This window comes from Mirounga angustirostris, unplaced genomic scaffold (assembly GCF_029215605.1).
Source record: "Mirounga angustirostris isolate CCGP_5_RB_7025 unplaced genomic scaffold, mMirAng1.0.hap1 SCAF_15, whole genome shotgun sequence".
NCBI classification, from domain to species: Eukaryota; Metazoa; Chordata; class Mammalia; order Carnivora; family Phocidae; genus Mirounga; species Mirounga angustirostris.
The window spans coordinates 12787214-12799427 of NW_026991723.1; positions in this window are offsets into that span (position 1 = coordinate 12787214).

Here is a 12214-nt window from a genome sequence, read left to right on the forward strand (position 1 = left end):
GAACTGGCAGAACTTAAAAATGCTATCAATGAGATCCAATCTAATCTAGATACTGTAACAACTAGGGTAAATGAGGCAGAAGAACGAATTAGTGATCTAAAAGACCAATTGATAGAAAAGAAGGAAAAAGAGGAGGCCTAGGAGAAACAGCTCAAAATTCATGAAAACAGAAGTAGAGAAATAAGTGACACCATGAAACATTCCAATGTCAGAATTACTGGGATCCCGGAGGGGGTGGAAAGAGAGAGAGAGGACTAGAAGATATATTTGAGCAAATTATAGCTGAGAACTTCCCTAATCTGGGGAATGAAACAAACATTCGAGTCCTAGAGGCAGAGAGGACCCCTCCCAAGATCAAGAAAAACAGACCAACGCCACAGCATGTAATAGTAAAACTCGCAAATCTTAGAACCAAGGAAACCATCTTAAAGGCAGTTAGGGGGAAGAGATTCCTTATGTACAGAGGGAGGAACATCAGAATAATGTCAGACCTATCTACAGAGACCTGGCAAGCCAGAAAGGCCTGGCAAGACATATTCAGGGTACTAAACAAGAAGAACATGCAGCCAAAAATACTTCACCCGGCAAGGTTATCATTTAGAATGGATGGAGAGATGCAGATCTTCCAAGATTGGCAGAAACTGAAAGACTATGTGACCACTAAGCTGGCCCTGAAAGAAATATTAAGGGGGGTTCTATAAAAGGAGAAAGACCCCAACAGTGATATAGAACAGAAATTTACAGAGACAATCTGCAGAAACAAGGACTTCACAGGCAACATGATGACAATAAATTCATATCTTTCAATAATCACTCTCAACGTGAACGGCCTAAATGCTCCCATAAAATGGCAAAGGGTTGCAGACCGGATAAAAAGACAGGACCCATCCATATGCTGTCTACAAGAGACTCATTTTGAACCTAAAGATACATCCAGACTGAAAGTGAAGGGATGGAGATCCATCTTCCATGCCAACGGACCTCAAAAGAGAGCTGGGGTAGCAATTCTTATATCTGACAAATGAGATTTTAAGCTAGAGTCTGTAATTAGAGACACAGAAGGACACTATATCCTTCTTAAAGGGTCTATCCAACCAGAAGATCTAACAATTGTAAATATCTACACCCCCAACATGGGAGCAACCAACTACATAAGCCAACTGTTCAACAAAATAAAGAGTCATAATAATACGTTAATTGTAGGAGACCTCAATACTCCACTCTCAACAATGAGCAGATCATCTAAGCAGAAAATCAACAAAGAAACAAGAGCTTTGAATAATACACTGGACCAGATGGACCTCACAGATATATATAGAATATTCCACCCTAAAACAACAGAATACTCATTTTTCTTGAGCACACATGGAACTTTCTCCAGAATAGACCACATACTGGGTCATAAATCAGGTCTCAACTGATACCAAAAGACAGATTATTCCCTGCATCTTCTCAGACCATAATGCTTTAAAACTGGAACTCAATCACAAGAAAAAATTTGGAAGAAATTCAAACACTTGGAAGCTAAAGACCACTCTGCTCAAGAATGTTTGGGTCAACCAGGAAATCAAAGAAGTTAAACAATTCATGGAAACCAATGAGAATGAAAACACATCGGTCTAAAACCTATGGGATATTGCAAAGGCAGTCCTAAGGGGGAAATACAGAGCCATCCAAGCCTCACTCAAAAAAATAGAAAAATCCCGAATTCACCAACTAATTTTACACCAAAAGCAACAAACTATGCCTAAGCCACGCATTAGAAGAGAAATAATTAAGATTAGAGCAGAGATCAATGAATTAGAACAGAAACACAGTAGATCAGATCAACAAAACTACAAGCTGGTTCTTTGAAAGAATTAACAAGATCGATAAACCACTGGCTAGACTTATCCAAAAGAAAAGAGAAAGGACCCAAATTAATAAAATTATGAACCTAAAGGGAGAGATCATGACTAACACTAAGGAAATAGAAACAATTATTAGAAATTATTATCAGCAACTATATGCCAATAAATTAAGCAACGTGGAAGAAATGGATGCCTTCCTGGAAACATATAAACTACCAAGACTGAAACAGGAAGAAATCGACAACCTGAATAGGCCAATAACCAGTAACGAGACTGAAGCAGTAATCAAAAACCTCCCAAAAAACAAGAGTCCAGGGCCTGATGGATTCCCTGGGGAATTCTACCAGACATTCAAAGAAGAAATAATACCCACTCTCCTGAAGCTGTTTCAAAAAATAGAAACAGAAGGAAAGCTTCCAGACTCATTCTATGAGGCCAGCATTTCCTTAATCCCCAAACCAGGCAAAGAAAGCTGGGGTAGCAATTCTTATATCCAACAAATTAGATTTTAAGCTAAAGACTGTAGTTAGAGACACAGAAGGACACTATATCATTCTTAAAGGGTCTGTCCAACAAGAAGACCCCATCAAAAAGGAGAATTTCAGACCGATATCCCTGATGAATATGGATTCCAAAATTCTCAACAAAATCCTAGCTAACAGGATCCAGCAATACATTAAAAGGATCATCCACCATGACCAAGTGGGATTTATCTTTGAGATGCAAGGATCATCCACCACGACCAAGTGGGATTTATCTTTGAGATGCAAGATCTATAAAGAATTTCTCAACATTCGCAAATCAATCAATATGATAGAACACATTAATAAGAGGAGAGAGAAGAACCATATGGTCCTCTCAATTGACGCAGAAAAAGCATTTGACAAAATACAACATCCTTTCCTAATTAAAACTCCTCAGAGTATAGGGATAGAGGGAACATTCCTCAATTTCATAAAATCCATCTATGAAAAACCCACAGCGAATATCATCCTCAATGGGGAAAAGCTGAGAGCCTTTCCCTTAAGATCAGGAACACATCAAGGATGCCCACTCTCGCCGCTATTGTTCAACATAGTACTAGAAGTCCTAGCAACAGCAATCGGACAACAAAAAGAAATAAAAGGTATTCAGATTGGCAAAGAAGAAGTTAAACTCTCTCTTTCCGCAGATGACAGGATACTTTATGTGGAAAACCCAAAAGACTCCACCCCCAAATTATTAGAACTCATATAGCAATTCAGTCATGTGGCAGGATACAATATCAATGCACGGAAATCAGTTGCGTTCTTATACACTAAAAATGCAACTGTAGAAGGAGAAATTAGAGAATCGATTCCATTTACAGTAACACCAAAAACCATAAGCTACCTCAGAATAAACCTACCCAAAGAGGTAAAGGATCTATATTCTAGGAACTACAGAACACTCATGAAAGAAACTGAAGAAGACACAAAAAGATGGAAAAACATTCCATGCTCGTGGATCAGAAAAATAAACATTGTTAAAATGTCTATGCTGCCCAGAGCAATCTATACCTTCAACGCCATCCTGATCAAAATTCCAATGACACGGGGCGCCTGGGTGGCTCAGATGGTTAAGCGTCTGCCGTCGGCTCAGGTCAGGATCCCAGGGTCCCGGGATCGAGCCCCGCATTGGGCTCCCTGCTCCTTGGGAACCTGCTTCTCCCTCTGCCTCTCTCTCTCTCTGTCTCTCATGAATAAATAAATAAAATCTTAAAAAAAAAATTCCAATGACACTTTTCAAAGAGCTGGAACAAACAATCCTAAAATTTGTATGGAATCAGAAAAGACCCTGAATCACCAAGGAAATGTTGAAAAAGAAAAACAAAGCTGGGGCATCATGTTGCCCAATTTCAAGCTATATTACAAAGCTCTGATCACCAAGGCAGCATGGTACTGGCACAAAAACAGACATATAGACCAATGGAGCAGAATAGAGAGCCCAGATATGGACCCTCAACTCCAAGGTCAAATAATCTTCGACAAAGCAGGAGAAAATATGCAATGGAAAAAAGACAGTCTCTTCAATAAATGGTGCTGGGAAAATTGGACAGCCACATGCAGAAGAATGAAACTCGACCATTCTCTAACACCATACACAAAAATAAACTCAAAATGGATGAAGACCTCCATGTGAGACAGGAATCCATCAAAATCCTAGAGGAGAGCATAGGCAGTAACCTCTTCGACATCGGCCACAGCAACTTCTTTCAAGATACATCTCCAAAGTCACGTGAAACAAAAGCAAAAATGAACTTTTGGGACTTCATCAAGATAAAAAGCTTCTGCACAGCAAAGGAAACAGTCAACAAAATAGAGAGGCAACCCACAGAATGGGAGAAGATATTTGCAAATGACACTACAAAGTGCTGATTTCCAAGATCTATAAAGAATTTCTCAAACTCAACACCCAAAAAACAAATAATCAAGTCAAAAAAATGGGCAGAAGACATAGACACTTCTCCAAATAAGACATACAAATGGCTAACAGACACATGAAAAAATGTTCATCATCATTAGCCATCAGGGAAATTCAAATCAAAACCCAATGAGATACCACCTTACACCAGTTAGAATGGCAAAAATTGACAGGGCATGAGACAACAAATGTTGGAGAGGTTGTGGAGAAAGGGGAACCCTCTTACACTGTTGGTGGGAATGCAAGTTGGGAAAACAGTGTGGAGGTTCCTCAAAAAATTAAGAACAGATCTACCCTATGACCCAGCAATTGCACTCCTGGGTATTTACCCCAAAGACACAGATGTAGTGAAAAGAAGGACCATATGCACCCCAATGTTCATAGCAGCAATGTCCGCAATAGCCAAACTGAGGAAGGAGCAAAGATGCCCTTCAACAGATGAATGGATAAAGAAGATGTGGTCCATATATACAATGGAATATTACTCAGAAAAGATGAATACCCAACTTTTACATCAACATGGATGGGACTGGAGGAGATTATGCTAAGTGAAATAAGTCAAGCAGAGAAAGTCAATTATCATATGGTTTCATTTATTTGTGGAACATAAGGAATAGCATGGAGGACATTAGGAGGAGGAAGGGAAAAATGAAGGGGGGAGAAATCAGAAGGGGAGACAAACCATGAGAGACCATGGACTCCGAGAAACAAGCTGAGGGTTTTAGAGGGGAGGGGGGTGAGGCGATGCGTTGGCCCAGTGATGGGTATTAAAGAGGGCACGTACTGCATGGAGCACTGGGTGTTATATGAAAACAATGAATCATGGAACACTACATCAACAACTAATGATGTACTGTATGGTGACTAACATAACATAATAAATTAAATTTAAAATAAAGAGACAAAGAAGGACATTACATAATGATGAATCAACCCAAGAGGATGTAAGAATTGTAAGTATCTACATGCCCAACACTATAGTACCTAAATACATAGAGCAAATATTAAATGGACATGAAGACAGAAATTAATGGTAATACAATAATAATAGAGGACTTTAACATCCCCTTTACATCAATGGATAGATCATCCAGGCAGAAAATCAATAAAAAAAACAGTGTCTGAATGACACATTGGACCAGATGGATGTAACAGATATATACAGAACATTCCATCCCAAAACAGAATATACATTCTTTTCAAGTGCACAATGAATATTCTCCAGACAGATCACATGTTAGGCCTCTAAACAAACCTCAATCAATTTAAGAATAACGAAATCATACCATGCATCTTTTCTGACCACAACCATATGATACTAGAAATCAATCACTGAAAAAAGCCAAATATGTGGAAGTTAACACATTACTAAGTAATCAATGGGCCAATGGATCAATTAAAAAAAAAAAAATACATGGAGACAAATGAAAATGAAAACACAGGGGTCCCAGATTTTTGGGACATAGCAAAATCAGTTCTAAGAGGGAAAAATATAGCAATATAGGTCTACAACAAGAAATAAGAAAAAGCTCAAATAAACAATCTAGCCCTACACTTAAAGGAACTAGAAAAAGAATAAGCAAAGCCCAAGGTGAGTAGAAGAAAGGAAATAACAAAGATCAGAGCAGAAATAAATGACAGAGACAAAAAAATCAAAAATCAAAAATCAATTAAAACCAAGATCTGGTTCTTTGAAAAGATAAATGAAATTGATAAACCCTTAGCCAGACTCATAAAAAAACTCAAAATCTGAAACAATTGACATCACAGAAATACATAAGATTATAAAAGAATACTATGAAAAATTATAGGCCAACAAACTGGACAACCTAGACAAAATGGATAAAGTCCATAATTTTTCAAAACTAAATCAGGAAGAAATAGAAAGTCCAAACAAACCAATTACTAGTAATGGAATTGAATCAGTAATAAAAAGAAGGACCAGATGGATTCACAGGTGAATTCTACCAAACATCCTATAAACTGTAGTCATCAAAACAGTACTGTCCCGACACAAAAATGACAGATTGATCAATAGAATGGAATAGAGAACCTGGAAGTAAACCCACAATTATATGGTTAATTAATCTACAGCAAGGGAGGCAAGAATATACAATGGGGGAAAAGACAGTCTCTTCAATAAATGGTGCTGGGAAAACTGAACAGCCACATCCAAAAGAATGAAACTAGACCACTTACTAACACTCTACACAAAAATATACTAAAAATGCATTTAAGGCCTAAATATGAGACCTGAAACCGTAAAACTCCTTCAAGGTAACACAAGTAGTAATTTCTCTGACTTCAGCTGAGTAGCAACATTTTTCTAGATAAATCTCTTAAGGCAAGGGAAACAAAAGCAAAAATAAACTATTTGGACTACATCAAGATAAAAAGCTTTTGTTAATGGTGAAGAAAACCATTAACAAAACAAAAACTGAATGGGAAAAAATATTTGCAAGGGCTATATCCAATAAAAGGTTAACATCCAAAATATAGAAAGATTTTATACAACAGCAAACCAACAAACAATCCAATTAAAAAATGGGCAGAAAACCTAGACATTTTTTGGCAAAGAATACATACAGGTGGCCAATATATGAAAAGATGCTCCACCTCACTAATCATCAGAGAAATGCAAATCAAAACCACAATGAGATGTTGCCTTAAACCTGTCAGAATGGTTAAAATAAAAAACACAAGAAGTACCAAGTGCTGACGAAGGGAGAAAAAGAAATCGTCATATACTGTTGGTGGGGTTGTACATTGGTACAGCCACTGTGGAAAACAGTATGAAAGTTTCTCAACAAATTAAAAATAGAAATACCATATGATCCAATAATTCCACCACTGGCCACTTACCCAAAGAAAATGAAAACACTAACTCAAAAAGACATCTGCACCCCTATATTTATTGCAGCATTATTTATAAGAGCCAAAATATGGAAGCAACCTAAGTGTCCACTGATAAATGGATAAAAAAGAGATATGATCTATATATATATGCGCGCACACACACACACACAATGGAATATTGCACAGCTGTAAAAAAGGATGAGATCATGCTATTTACAACAACATGGATGGATCTAGCAGAGAAATAAGTGAAATAAGTCAGAGATAGATACCATATGGTTTCACTCATCTGTGGAATCTAAAAAACAAAACCAAATGAATAAACAAAGAAAAAGCAAAATCAGGTCTATAAATACAGAAAACTAATGGTTGCCAGAGGGAAGGGGGTGGGGGGAATGAGCAAAATGGGTGAAGGGGAGTGGGAGGTACAGGCTTCCAGCTATGGAATGAGTAAGTCACAGGAATAAAAGGCACAGAGTCAGGGATCCCGTGATAGCGCCGTATGGGGACAGATGGTAGCTATGCTTGTGGTGACCATAGCACAATGTATAAACTTGTCAAGTCACTATGTTGTACACTTAAAACTAATGTTATGGGCGCCTGGGTGGCTCAGATAGTTAAGCGTCTGCCGTCGGCTCAGGTCATGATCCCAGGGTCCTGTGATCGAGCCCCGCATCGGGCTCCCTGCTCCTTGGGAGCCTGCCTCTCCCTCTGCCTCTCTCTGTCTGTCTCTCATGAATAAATAAAATCTTAAAAAAAAAAAAAAAAAAAAACACTAATGTTATACTGTATGTCAACTATACTTAAATAAAAAACAGGAAATCAAATAAATAACATCAGAAATGAAAGTGATGTTACAAATGGTACCACAGAAGCACAAAGGACTATAAAGGACTAGTACGAGCAAATGTATGAGAAAACACTGGACAACATAGAAGAAATGTCTAAGTTCCTAGAAAGATATAACCTACTAAGACTGTATTATGAACAAATAGAAAATCTGAACACACCAATTACTAGTAAGGAGATTGAATCAGGAATCAAAAACCTAACACAGGATGAGACAGCTCCCCCAGTGAATTCTATCAAACATTCAAAGAAAAAGTAATACCAATCCTTCTCAAACTCTCCCAAAAACTAGAAGAGGAGGGAATGCTTCCAAACTCATTTTAGGAGGCCAACATTACATGGATACCAATATCAGACAAGGACACCACAAGAAAATTATAAGCCAATATCCCTGTGAACATAGATGCAAAAATCCTCAACAAAATATTAACAAATCAAATTCGATAGCAGCATTATTTACAAGCGCCAAGACCAAGTAGGGCTTATTCCAGGGATTAAAGGGTGGTTCAACATCTACATATTACTTATGTAGTACATTAACTACATAACAAAATAAAAAATTAACTACATTAACAAAATGAAAGATAAAAATCACATGATCATCTGAATAGATTCTGAGAAAGCATTTAACAAAATTCAACATTCATTTATGATTAAAAACTCTCAACCAGGTGGGTATAGAGGGAACGCACCTCAACATAACCCAGGCCGTATATGACCAGCCTATAGCTAATATCATACTCAATGGTGGAAATCTGGAAGTTTTTCCTGTAAAATCAGGAATAAGACTGGGATTGCCTGCTCTAGCCACTTTTATTCAGTACGGTACTGGGAGTCCTAACTAGATCAAGTAGGCAAGAAAAATGAAACAGGCATACAAATTGGAAAGGAAGAAGTTAAGCCATTTGCATATGACATGATATTATATACAGAAAACGCTAAAGACTGCATCAGAAGCTGTGAGAATAAACAAATTCAGTAAAGTTGCAGGATATAAAATCAATACACAAAAATCTGTTGCATTTTATACGTTAATAATGAACTATCAGAAAGAGAAAGTACGAAAACAATCCCATTCATAATTGCCCCCAAAAGAATAAATTTAGCCCAGGAGGTAAGAGACTGAAAACTATGAAACATTAATGAAAGAAATTGAAGCGCGCATGTGCGCACACACACACACACACAGAAAGATATTCCATGTTCATGTGTTAGAATAATTAACATTGGGCACCTGGGTGGCTCAGTTGGTTAAGCAACTGCCTTCGGCTCAGGTCATGATCCTGGAGTCTCAGGATCGAGTCCCGCATCGGGCTCCCTGCTCAGCGGGGAGTCTGCTTCTCCCTCTGACCCTCCCCCCACCTCATGCTTTATCTCATTCTCTCTCAAATAAATAAATAAAATCTTTAAAAAACAAAAAAGAATAATTAACATTGTTAAAATGTCCCTATTACCCAAAACAATGCAATCCCTATCAAAATTCCAATGGCATTTTCTACAAAATTAGAACAAACAATCCTAAAATTTTATGGAACCACAAAAGATGCTCAGTAGCCAGAGCAATCTTGAGAAAGAACAAAGCTGAAGGCATCATGCTCCCTAATTTCAAACCATATCACGAAGCTATAGTAATCAAAAACAGTATGATGTTGACATAAAAACACATCAGTGGAACAGAAGAGAGACCTCAGAAATAAACCCACTCATATACGGTCAATTCATTTAAGACAGAGTCAAGAATATACAATGGAGAAAGGAAAGTCTCTTCAATAAAGACCAGACCACTTTCTTATACCATACACAAAAACTAACTCAACATGGACTAAAGACTTGAATGAAAGATCTGAAACCATTAAACCCTCCCCCCCAAAAGCAACAACAACAACAACAACAACAGCAACAACAGCAGCATACGTGTTGGTGGGGAGATTTTGAATTTGACACCAAAAGTAAAAGCAACAAAAGCAAAACTAATCAAGTAGGGCTAGGTCAAACTAAAAATCTACATAGCAAACCATCAATAAAATGAAAAGGCAGCCTGTTGAATGGGAAGAGATATTCACAAAGCATGTACCTGATTAGGGGTTAATATCCGAAATACATATAAGAGCTCATACAATTCAACACCAAAAAGAAACAATTGGATTAAAACATGGGCTGAGGGGCGCCTGGGCGGCTCAGTCGTTAAGCGTCTGCCTTCGGCTCAGGTCATGGTCCCAGGGTCCTGGGATCGAGCCCCGCGTCCTGGGATCGAGCCCCGCATTGGGCTCCCTGCTCCGCAGGAAGCCTGCTTCTCCCTCTCCCACTCCCCCTGCTTGTGTTCCCTCTCTCGCTGTGTCTCTGTCAAATAAATAAATAAATAAAATCTTAAAAAAAAAAAAACACTTATCAAACAACACCCAAAGAACAACTAATCCAATCAAGAAACGGGCAGAAGACATGAACAGACATTTCTGCAAAGAAGACATCCAAATGGCCAACAGATACATGAAAAAGTGCTCAACATCACTCGGCATCAGGGAAATACAAATCAAAACCTCAGTGAGGTCGCCTGGGTGGCTCAGTCATTAAGTGTCTGCCTTCAGCTCAGGTCATGGTCCCAGGGTCCTGGGATCGAGCCCCGCATCGGGCTCCCCGCTCAGCGGGAAGCCTGCTTCTCCCTCTCCCACTCCTCCTGCTTGTGTTCCCTCTCTCAGTATGTCTCTGTCAAATAAATAAAATCTTTAAAAAAAAAAAAAAAAAAAAACATGGGCTGAAGCTGTAAACAGGTATTAGAGACGATATGCAGATGGCCAACAGACACATGAAAATATGCCCAACATCATTAATCATCGGGGAAATGCAAATCAAAACTCCAACGAGAAATCACCTCACACCTGTTAAAATAGCTAGTATCAAAAAGACAAGAAATAAAGTGTTGGAAAGGATAGGGAGGAAACGGAACCCTTTTGCACTGTTGGTGGGAACGTAAAATGGTTCCTCAAAAAAATAAAAATAGAACTACCATATTATCTAGCAATTCCACTTTTGGGTATTTATGCAAAGAAAATGAAAACACTTACTCGAAAAGATGTCTGTAGCCCTATGTTCATTGCAGCATTATTTGCAATAGCCAAGATATTAAAACAACCTAAGTGTCCATCAATAGATGAATGGACAATTATATATATACACAAATGAATATTATTCAGCCTTTAAAAAGAATGAAATCTTGCATTTACGACAACACGAATGGAACTTGAGGGCACTATGCTAAGTGAAATAAGACCGAGAAAGACAAATACACATGTGGAATCTAAACAAAGCAAAAACCAGCCTCACGGATACAGAGAATGGATTGGTAGTAGCTGGGGGTGGGGGGTGGGGGATAGGAGAAACGGGTGAAGGAGGGCTAAAGGTAAAAAATATTAAATAAAAATAAAATAAATATAAATAAATAAAAGTAAAAGAAACTTAGTCTATAAAGATGCTTTAAATTGTACCCCAGGTGCGCCTGGGTGGCTCAGTTGGTTGAGCGTCTGACTCGTGATTTCAGCTCAGGTTGTGGTCTCAGGGACCTGAGATCAAGCCCTATATCTGATCTGCGCTCCCTGGGGAGTCCTCTTCTCTCCCTCTGCTCCTCCTTCCACTCACACCTGCTCTCGAAAATAAATGGATACATCTTTAAAAATAAAATAAAATGTACAACAAAGATATTTTGAAGCTCAATAAATGGCAAGCAGATTGAACACTACTGGAATTGAGAGGGTATGGGATCTGAGAAATGGGAAGGCTTTGTGAAGACAGAGAATTTGGGTATTCATGGGGGGGCCTTCCACAGAGGCAAACAGAACGGGCAGGCAAGCTATCCTAGGCTGTTAGAGACGTGGAAAGATATTCATGTCATTAAAAATATACGTTATTTCCAGCTGATCCAAGACAATTCTGTCACATATAACTCTTAGGAGTTTTGATTGGAAAACCCTTAGTTTATCATGGATGAGAGTTAGCTATTCTAGTCCCCCACAACCTTGTTTACAGGATACATGAAAGTAAGTCTTAAGTAATTCTGCCAATCATAGACATTGGTATGATTTTATTATTATTTTGTGATTTCATAGATATTTATTAAGCATTTGTTACAAGTAAGCATCCAACTGTTCTTGTACTGTGGTGTTTTTTTTTTTTTTTTTTAAGATTTTATTTATTTTTTTTTTGACAGAGAGAGACATAGCGAG